The sequence below is a fragment of the Limulus polyphemus genome, unplaced genomic scaffold, assembly GCF_000517525.1.
Source record: "Limulus polyphemus unplaced genomic scaffold, Limulus_polyphemus-2.1.2 Scaffold392, whole genome shotgun sequence".
Classification (NCBI taxonomy): domain Eukaryota; kingdom Metazoa; phylum Arthropoda; class Merostomata; order Xiphosura; family Limulidae; genus Limulus; species Limulus polyphemus.
This window is the reverse complement of record NW_013666002.1, coordinates 303,297-313,261: the sequence shown is the minus strand read 5'-3', so window position 1 is coordinate 313,261 and position 9,965 is coordinate 303,297. Positions and strand designations below refer to the sequence as shown.

The window sequence follows — 9,965 nt, the reverse complement described above, 5'->3', positions numbered from 1 at the left end:
ATTTTCTATTCAATAGCTCTGTAACCAAACAAAATTGAAGGCTATAAAAATTATGGTTTGTTTGAGCAATAATGATTTTGTAGAAAGCACTTTAATGTTTAATTTCATACATTTTCGAGAATTGATGGATAAAATAGAGATGATGACATGCTAAGACAAAATGTGTCATGTGGGTCACACTAGTGGAAATTCAGGATTTTTTTAAATATTTCCCTTGTGGAATTAAAAACTTAAAACTTGTATACTATTAAAATATGAATTATTAAATTGGATTTTATGCTATTCTAATCAGTTCAACATAAACAAAAAGTAGTATAATAAAATTTTTAATGTTAAACACTAAAACCTTGCGTCATGCTCAGTAAAGGATACCTGGGGAGTGATAGGGTTAAAAAAAAAAAAAAAGCCAGTTTTGCTTCAGTTAATAGATCCTTATATGCTTCCTTAACAGCTTCATAAGATTTAAATTCTAGAGGAGATTTTTTTTTCGTTTCTCAACAAAGAGTTTCATGTAAGAACATGTTTGCAGTGTCCTAGTAACTACTGGTAAGTTTTCTATCCACCTATGTTGGCAACATTTCATCAATCTTGGTGGTTGTATTGTAATCCTGTTGCCATGCTGGCTTGTCTTTAAACATGGAATAAGGAGCTGATTTGTGTCAATGTTTTTGCATTATCTTTGAATGCACCATGTAAAAATGTGCAACCCACAGCTTTCAATATCAATGATCTTTGATTTGGAGTCCTTCACCAGATTTTCTGAAAATGTTTTCTAAAACTTCCAATTTACACTGGGTCCATCCATTGATAACTGCAAAGCATTGAAAAAAATCCATCTTCAAATTTTTTTTATCATGTTCTCAGCCATCCCACGACCTATAAAGACACTTGTTAAGTATCTTGTTGACATTTGGTTGCTCTCAAAAATCCAATATCTTAAATGAAGTGTAAAATATACTCTCCAACTTTTCTCATTTGATCAACTAAGTTACTATGTATGAAGTCTTTCTTTCAGACAATCCAAATAACTGTGCGGTTGGACTGTCCTTAGACATATCTTTAAAATTTTCAGATATCCCAGTATGAATTATACGAGAAATTGGATGATACAACTTCCATTGCCCAAAGTATTTCTGAATTAAGCACAGCATTGTTTGCAGCAGCATATGAGGATACATTGGTATTTGATGTTCTTTGACTTTAAGATAACCTGAGAAGACAATTCCACTGTTGCATTACCTGTTAAATAAGACAATGGGATAAGCAAACATTGGAATGAATGACCAAGTCCAACTATTACTTATTAGGCTAAAAGTATTGATAAAAATGTTATTTTCTATATGAAAATTCAAGGTTAAACTAAAATCTCACTTTCACTGCAGCTTAATGGTATATTAAATTAGACCTAGTTAAAATTAAGAGTGTCACTATATACTTCTATTTTAGTTAAAGCTAAAAATATCAAAAGAATAAGATTGGTATGAATAGATCTATATCTAGCTATAAATGTGCAGCATTAATTACACCTGTCAAAATTATGATGATCCTAAAAGGTCCAAATTACCGACTTAAGTTACTGCTGTTCTATTTCAATGTAATAAAATAGTCAATTAGTTATAGTACTGTTGAAAATTTGTAACACTGAAATTCCATCCATGCCATGCTAGTTACTAGGGTCTTGATTCTATGGGTCTAGTCTTTAACATATAAACCTAGGCTTAAAATATCCATCAAGTTCTGTAATTCACAAATAAATTTGGCAGTAGAATCTAAAACATTGTTATTCCTTACCTTTACTATTTAAACTAGAGACATCAAAAAAGGCCTGTATGCCAATATGCTGCTTTTTTGCTTGTACCATTGCAATGGTGTTGACGATGTGTTATTTCCACTTCTGTACGAGGTAAGAGCCAATTTGCCCATATTACCAATATCAAAAGAGTTTTGTATGGCCAACAGTAAGCCCGGTACATCATTATCTTCTCTTAATCAATCTTTAAAGGCATTGTGTTTTAGCCACTTGCCTCAATGAATGAATAATGTCAAAGCGTGCTTACAGTAGGCCTATTGTCATTCACAATAGCCAAGAAATGGATATCTAAAGCTATGTCTTTAACACTGGCCCTTTGTGCAGGCTCTTGTGCAGAGGCAGACTAATACTGGTATAAGTAGACCTAGAATCTATGTACTGATGAAAAATACAATCAAGATAAAACTCATTCATTAAAAACTAACATCTTATTCATATTAGTACATTTAATTTAGCTACAAAACATAGCACTACATATAACAAGTCCATGTATAAAAGGTCATAATAGGTATCTTGCTTTTTTTTCTATTAATTTGAAATGTAGAAGACTGTAACACCAGAACCTCTAATAAAATATGTAACTTTTTTACTAGTAAAAATAAAAAAATATAATAAATGTATCCACAATACGTTGACTTTAGTCCCATGTATGAAGTTTTAACAATTAACAAAAGATATTATCATTATGTCAACACTAAAATCTAAAAATACAGATCATTTTAACTTATTTAAGACTAGATTAGGTAAAATAAGTAATAGTAATAATAATATAATTAAAATGGTTCATGAGGCGCGCACACAAGCAAGCAGCTCATGGGTAATGTAATTCGATAGTGTAACGTGAGCTGCATGTTTCCCGAGTGATTTACAACTTGTAATGGTGTGGATAGTAGTTAGACATGGTTCAAAGGTCTACAAAAGAATAAAATTTAATTTTAAATAGTTGTATACTGTTAGAACTTAGAGCTACTTTTGTCCACAAAATGGCACAAGCTACTTTTAAAACAGTTCTGCCCAATCTGAATAAAACCAAAAAGCCAAAGAGTCCATATAATACATTTTGCAAGCACTCAAGAGTTTCTACTGGGTTTAAATATGAGAATGAAAAAATAATAAACATAGTTATATCCTTACACATTTTAAAGTATTTAAAACTATTTAAGCTAATGTGAATGAATGATAATACTATTTACTTTAACACTGGCCCTTTGTGCAGAGGCAGACTAATATTAGTATAAGTAGACCTAGAATCTATGTACCGATGAAAAATACAATCAAGACAAAGCTCATTCATTATAAACTAACCTCTTAGTCATATTAGTACATTTAATTGAGCTACAAACATAGCACTACATATATAGGTAACTTTTTTATTAGTAAAAATAAAAAAATATAAAAAATATTGTATCATAATCATACAAAATTAGCTTCCAAGGGATATTCTTTCTGCTGCTTCTCTAATCTTTCACTCTTTAACTGTAGACTAGAGTTAAGTTTACACCAGTTCACTTACTTTGTTGGTATTTATAGCCAAGAAGAGATTTAACAGTTCACTTACTTTGTTGGTATTTATAGCCAAGAAGAGATTTAAAACAATGGCAAAGATAAATGGTAGAACTGCTCATTAGATCAAAATTTATTTTTATATTTCTGATTGTTTTAAATCCAAATAAAAATAACTTGTTAAAAGTAATTGATGGATTAAGTCAACACAAGTTATAAGTAAAAAAAAATCTAAGAAGAAAAAAATTAAATAATTAAACACATAAATTAATAATTTTTTTAAAACTTAAAACCAAAGAATAAAAACATTACAAAAGCTAAAACATTCATTTATCCCATTGGGGTAAATAGTTCTCAGGTCAAAAATAATTTTTTATTGTGGTTTGCAGTTATGTTTCTTTTGTATGAGCCTTTTTACAAAACAATTATTTTAAAATGTTCGAGGGTATGATTGTGCAAATTAAAATATCAAGCTACTGATTTCCCAGTATTATGTATCTGAGATGTCCTCAAGAGCAGTCTGTTAATTATCTACATGGTTCTCCTATGTATAATTTTCCATGACATGCAAACAGTAGAATATATGACACATTTTTATGTGCAGTTATATTGACCCTTAATGTAAAAACTCAATTTAGGACCCTGCACAGATGTTCTTGTTACACAGTTTTTCAAAGGACTAGTTAAGTTAGTGAACTGGGTTAATCACAGGCTAGTGATCATAACTTTTTGACAACTGAGAATTAAAAGTTCATCCACAGGAATTAGCAGTTCAAAATTCTTAAGTAGCATGGTGTTAATAAATGACTGAATGCACCCTTAACTTGCAGGTTAAAAAATTATTTTTTACTTTATTTGATATGATACTGCATATTTCATGCTACTGCCCTTAGTACACCTTTACCATTATGTAAATACTTAGTAAAATAACCAACTACATTTACACTTGATGCACTTAAATTATGTATTTTAATATGCTCTATCTCAAAACATTTTTTAAACTTCCTAATATATCTAAATTAATATCAATAAAACTTTGCACTTGATCCTATCAGGATGGCATACGTCTATAGTAAGGAGGTTAACGTAATGCTTGTGAAACGTCTTTGCAGAAACAGAACTAGTGGATGAAATTGTTTGAAATTTGACAAGAACCTTTCCTATGTAGTTTAAGAAAAATATTAAATTTTTATTTTTTCTACTATTTCTATTCGTTATTTAATATAGTTATTTGCACTCGACGTCTGAACAGTTCACTGATTTTCATGTTAAGTTTAATAATAATATTTTTCACCTTACAGTTTCAAATTTCACTTGCATAATCTTTAAAACCACCTAAATGAATATCAAAATTTTTTTTAAGTAAATGTATTTGCCACTAGCTGGAATACCTGTATATTGGACAGGTGAAATAAAAACTATTTTGTAACAAAGGATAGGAAATTGTGCTTCTATTTTTTTTTCTTAACATAATAAACATTAAAAGTGCAATAAAAATTGAAAAAGGTACCAATACTTCCTCATCATGTATCATTGTGTCAAGTGTGCTGATTAGATATGAAATTAAATGGGGGGTCCAACACCCTCCTCATGTATCAAGTTCGGTGCGGATTGATCAAGAAATGTGGAAACGTATAAGGAACAGATACATACACATATTGACATTTATTTATATAGATTTTCTCTACATCACTAACTCTAGCTATTATCATCAATGTACAGTGCAATGAAGTGTTTAAAATTAAGAAATGGAAATATATACATACTTTTATCTCTTCATTGAATAATCTTACAATATCTTCTTTGGTTCATATGCATAATTTCACATCTTTACCCTTTCACTTATAGTTTATTTTTAATGTTTTTTTTTCCTTTCTTGTTTTTTATCTTTGATCATTTATGTCAACACACCTCAACAGGTGTTCGAGGGCGATATAACATTAACATCAGAAGAGATGGTTTAACCTCTGGCAAAATGTTGTTTGCTCTTGTTAACTTTATGAAAGCTGGTTATGCGAGACAAAGCATAGGATAAATTTAAAAAATCATTAATTCATTCAAATATGAATTTTAAAACACAAATAATACATAATTAAATAAAATATAAAAGTAAATCCTCAATGCAAATTAACTGTCTATCAAACTAATAAGTATAAGGTGAGAAAAAAACATCCAAGCTCTAGGGGCAATGATGTCCAACAATGTACTTAGGAATTATATGCCTACGTTATCAACATTCACATCATGGTAAGTATAAAATAATTTACAGGAAATATTCTACAAAATCTGCTCTTTCTATTGGCTTTAAGCATGCCATTCAAGTTAAAACTGTTGCTTAACAACACAGCTTCTACTTTGCAAGAGGGCATGACTTATCTTGAACTGAGGATTTTTTACAATGGTTTCCTCTAAGATAAGTTCTTGGAATGTACTTGAATTACTGGTAAACAACATATATAAGTATACTTTGAACATCTGCACAGCAACATCTACATTACACACACAGTTCTTCTATACCAGCTCTTAAAGTTGAGATCTGTAACAGCAAGCATGTCAAGTGATAAAAAAACTGCAGTTTTAATTCTTTCTTTTACAGGTTTCTTTTGAAATAAAGGAATAAAAACCTAGATAATATAAAACTTTGAATTATAATCTATTTAATTCTAATAATTTCATTAAAATACATTGACAATAAAGTGGTTTCATTAAATTTTGAATGTAAGGCAGTAACATGCACAGAAAGGGTTTTGAAAATGGCATTGTCTCGACAGGGTTAATATATCAATACATCAAAATCAATTTAAATAAGAAAAAAAAATTATTAACATCTTATTTACTCTTATCTTCATCATAACATTTTAGCCACTTCCACATGGAAATTAACCAACCACAAAAATATTTTTTTCCACTTTTTCACATTGTTTTTTGCAGGGCATTTTTTCAAGCCTTGCTTTAAAATAAAACAAGTGGAGGAATACTTAAATAACTTTTAAAAAATATACAACTTAATTAATACAGGTCTGCAATTATTTCCAAAGAATTATTGGATTATCTAGTTATACAATGGGCATTTGAAAAACAAGTTCAGTATGATTTATACAATCAATATACATGACTCACCAAATCATCCTCTGGTTCTTCCAACAATTCTTTCACTGCTGAAGTGACGACTTCAGAACCAGCTGAAGTACACTTCTTACATTTTACTTCTGCACTACTGCTTCCACAGTTACTGCACATTTTACCTAAAAATACAAAGGATAGACTAATTTTCATATTCAATGAGTTCTGCCTTGATTTCGGCAGACATTTAAGATTCTACATAGAATAAAAAAAAATTAAAAGCCAGTAAAGTCCATTGTTAAGACAGAATGATTCTATAAATTTAAGTTTTTCTTTGTAAGTTACACTAAGAAAAATTAAGTCATCAAGTTTTGATTATGATGTTCATGATAGGTTTTGTCTTAAGAAATCATCTGTTCATGTCATCTCATCTTTCTTATCAGCACTGATTCTAAGGTGGAGTGTGACAATGATCCTCAAAGTCTGTCCTGTTTTTGTAAACAAGTGAGAAAACCCTCTCACAACCTGCATTGCTGTATGGTATTACAAGGATAGACTTCATCACTTCAGAGAGTTTATTGTATTTAAAGTTACCCAGTTCATCTATCAGTTTTCCAATACTATACCAACACTTGTCTGCTAGCTCACTGAGATGTATACAGTCAATGGATCAGCCTGATAGGTGAGAAATTGCTACTAAAAAAAAATCCATTGTACTAGTCCAAGGTGCATCCATTGCAATGAAAGCATGAATTTTCCAACAAAATTCTCTAACATTTCCAAAGAACAACTTTTTCTCACAGATATGTCTGCTACTTCTGCATGTTTCAAAGTTCTGTCCTGAAGTGGAACTTGGCCTTCATACATTCCAATGCAGTTTCATAGTAATTTCTTACATCTTTATAGAAAGAGAACTGGCTTGCTTTGTCAAGTTTTGCAAGGAAAGGCTCAACTTCATCAACAATTACCAAGTTCTCATTTTTTTAACTGAAGTTTTCTATCTTTGAAATTCAAATCCAAATTATTTGAATAATTTGAAATTGCAAGTGGTGTCACAAGTCTGCTTAACAAATCCTTGAATAAAGCAAACATGATCCTCTGCAAGCAGTGGATTAGTAGGTCCTCAGACTGTAGTGTCAAAATATACTTGCCAAAGATTTGAATACAACTGTTCAGAAATAATGCATATACAACATATCTCCCTGATGTAAGTAACTGGTAAGGTATTTTTCTGCTACCAAATGAAGGAGGTGACATAGGCATCCCCTAATTACCATTTCAGGGTTAAGTTTCAGAAGATAACCCTCAACTCCTTTTTTCTCCCTATCATCATATCTGTATTGTCAACAGCTAATGATACACAACTTTCCCACTTTAAGGACTTTGAGTTCTTCTTGAAGGAGTCCTGCAATATTCTCACCAATTGATTTTAAAATTAAATTGGGATTAGAAAATAATGTATTTACTACCTTTTCCTTGTTGTCATCAAAGTATGTCACTACAATAAGGTATAGTTTACTGTCAACATCATTACTACATCAGTGGACAAGTTGAAAGTCCTAGTTTTAATGTTTTTCACAATTCACTCAGTTGCACTGCTGGCCATTTCTCCGAATATTGCAGAGGTTTTGGTTCTAAAGCATCTGTATCTTTTAGTGATTTCCAAATCTGAAACATTTTGGGAAACATTTTTGAAGCATGGTCCAAAACTGCCAAAGGAAGATTGTGTTCCACAATAAAGGTGAATAATCATTCCACTCTGATCATATCATTTTCTGATTTTGCTGGTGTTTAGTAGTGTTCAGATGTTTTTGATGCTATTTTCACCTCTATGAGCAATGGAGAAATCACATTGTACATTTTGCATAAGTCATACTCTTTGAGGATGATACAATACAATTGAACTCTTAAATACTCATGCCTAAATTTCTGTTCACTATAAACTTTTCTTTGTTGGAGTTATTGGGGAAAAAAACATGTTTTTCTTCTCAAAAAATGATCAGCACACCCTAGATGCTTACTACTTAGACCCTTTTTTTGATAGACTGTTTCAAGCATTTTTAAGATTGAAATGCAAAGTGGAGAGCAGTGAATTATTTCTGGAAAATTATTAGTAGAAAAAAAAAAGGTTGGTGAAAAAATTCTGGAATTTTGCATAAAAACATAAAATAACAACAATTTGTACAGGTATAAATGAAAAAAAAATCAGATCAATTACAACTAAATCATTAGTTATCAGGTGTGCAATTTATGTTTCACCGACACAACAGACAGAAAAAAAAAGTCAAAATCTAATAATTTGGACCAAGATATTACTTAGACCAGTGGTTCTCAACGTGGGCCATATGCCTTCCCCTCGGCATGTTTCTAAGGGGCCACACGTGAATGACGGAAAATTAGGGGGCCACAGTAAATTCTGAGTGGGCCACCATAATTTCTCTGTCTGAATAATATATTTAAAAATTTAAAACTGAATCAAAGGTTCCCTTCTCCCCATATCCCCCACAGCTCAGAAGTCAAGTTACCAGACACAACCAGGCATTCAAAAACTTTCAAGTGTTCATCAGGTCCAAAGATCACGCTGAATAAAATATCAATGATTAACAAAATAATTTTTACTCGTACAAGTAAACGGTATGTTATAAACAAAATATTTAAAAACAATACAATATTGTAAAAATAATATTATAAATATATTATAAATCAAGTGTAGAAATAAAGTAACTTTTTCCTAAGTAACAGCGTCTATGAAGGGTGGGGCCAAAGAGATAAATCAAACTCAAAAGGGAGCCACGAGCAAAAAAAGGTTGAGAAACACTGATTTAGACTATGAAGATATGGAGAAAGTAAAGACCAAGGCAGAACTTTCAGTACAAGGGCATTACATCACAGGGAGACATATAAGATAATGATTCTTTGTAAGTGCTTAAACTGTCCTCAGAATTTCTTGGCCATTGATTTTTTGAATTAGCTGAGGCCGAAACAAAACAAAAAAAAAAAGACATTCCTCTTTATGTTCCAGTACTATATACTGGAGTATAATGCCTCAAGCATTTTATACGAGTCACTGTGATAATAACAAGGTTGGCGAGTCTGATAAGGAAAATGTGCCATCTGCTAGTGAAGCTAAAACATTAAAGGATTTTGCACTGAATTTAAGTGAGTATAGTATGCTGGATTCTGTCACTACAAGTCTTTCCTACGATAAAAAGAATAAATACACAGTGTAAACTAAGAAATACACTTACTGTTATTAACAAGCTCTAAAGAAATTTTATATAATACTTTTAACCCTATCACTCCAGGTATCCTTTACTGCATATGACACAAGGATTTAGTGTCTTACATTAAAAATTTTATCATACTACTTTTTGCTTATGTTATATCAATTAGAATAACATAAAATCTTAGTTAATAATCCATATTTTAATAGTATACAAGTTTTAAGTTCTTAATTCCACAATGGAATATTAAAACGAATCCTGAATTTCCACTAGTGTGATGCACATGACACATTTTGTCTTAGCATGTCATCATCCCTATTTTATCCATCACCCCTTGAAAATGAATGAAGTTAAACATAAATTAC

At 30.8% G+C, this 9,965-nt stretch overlaps 1 pseudogene; it reads right to left on the bottom strand.

The window, feature by feature from the left end:
• LOC106457920 overlaps positions 1 to 9,965 on the bottom strand; it is a 119,963-nt pseudogene that overhangs the window by 29,917 nt on the left and 80,081 nt on the right.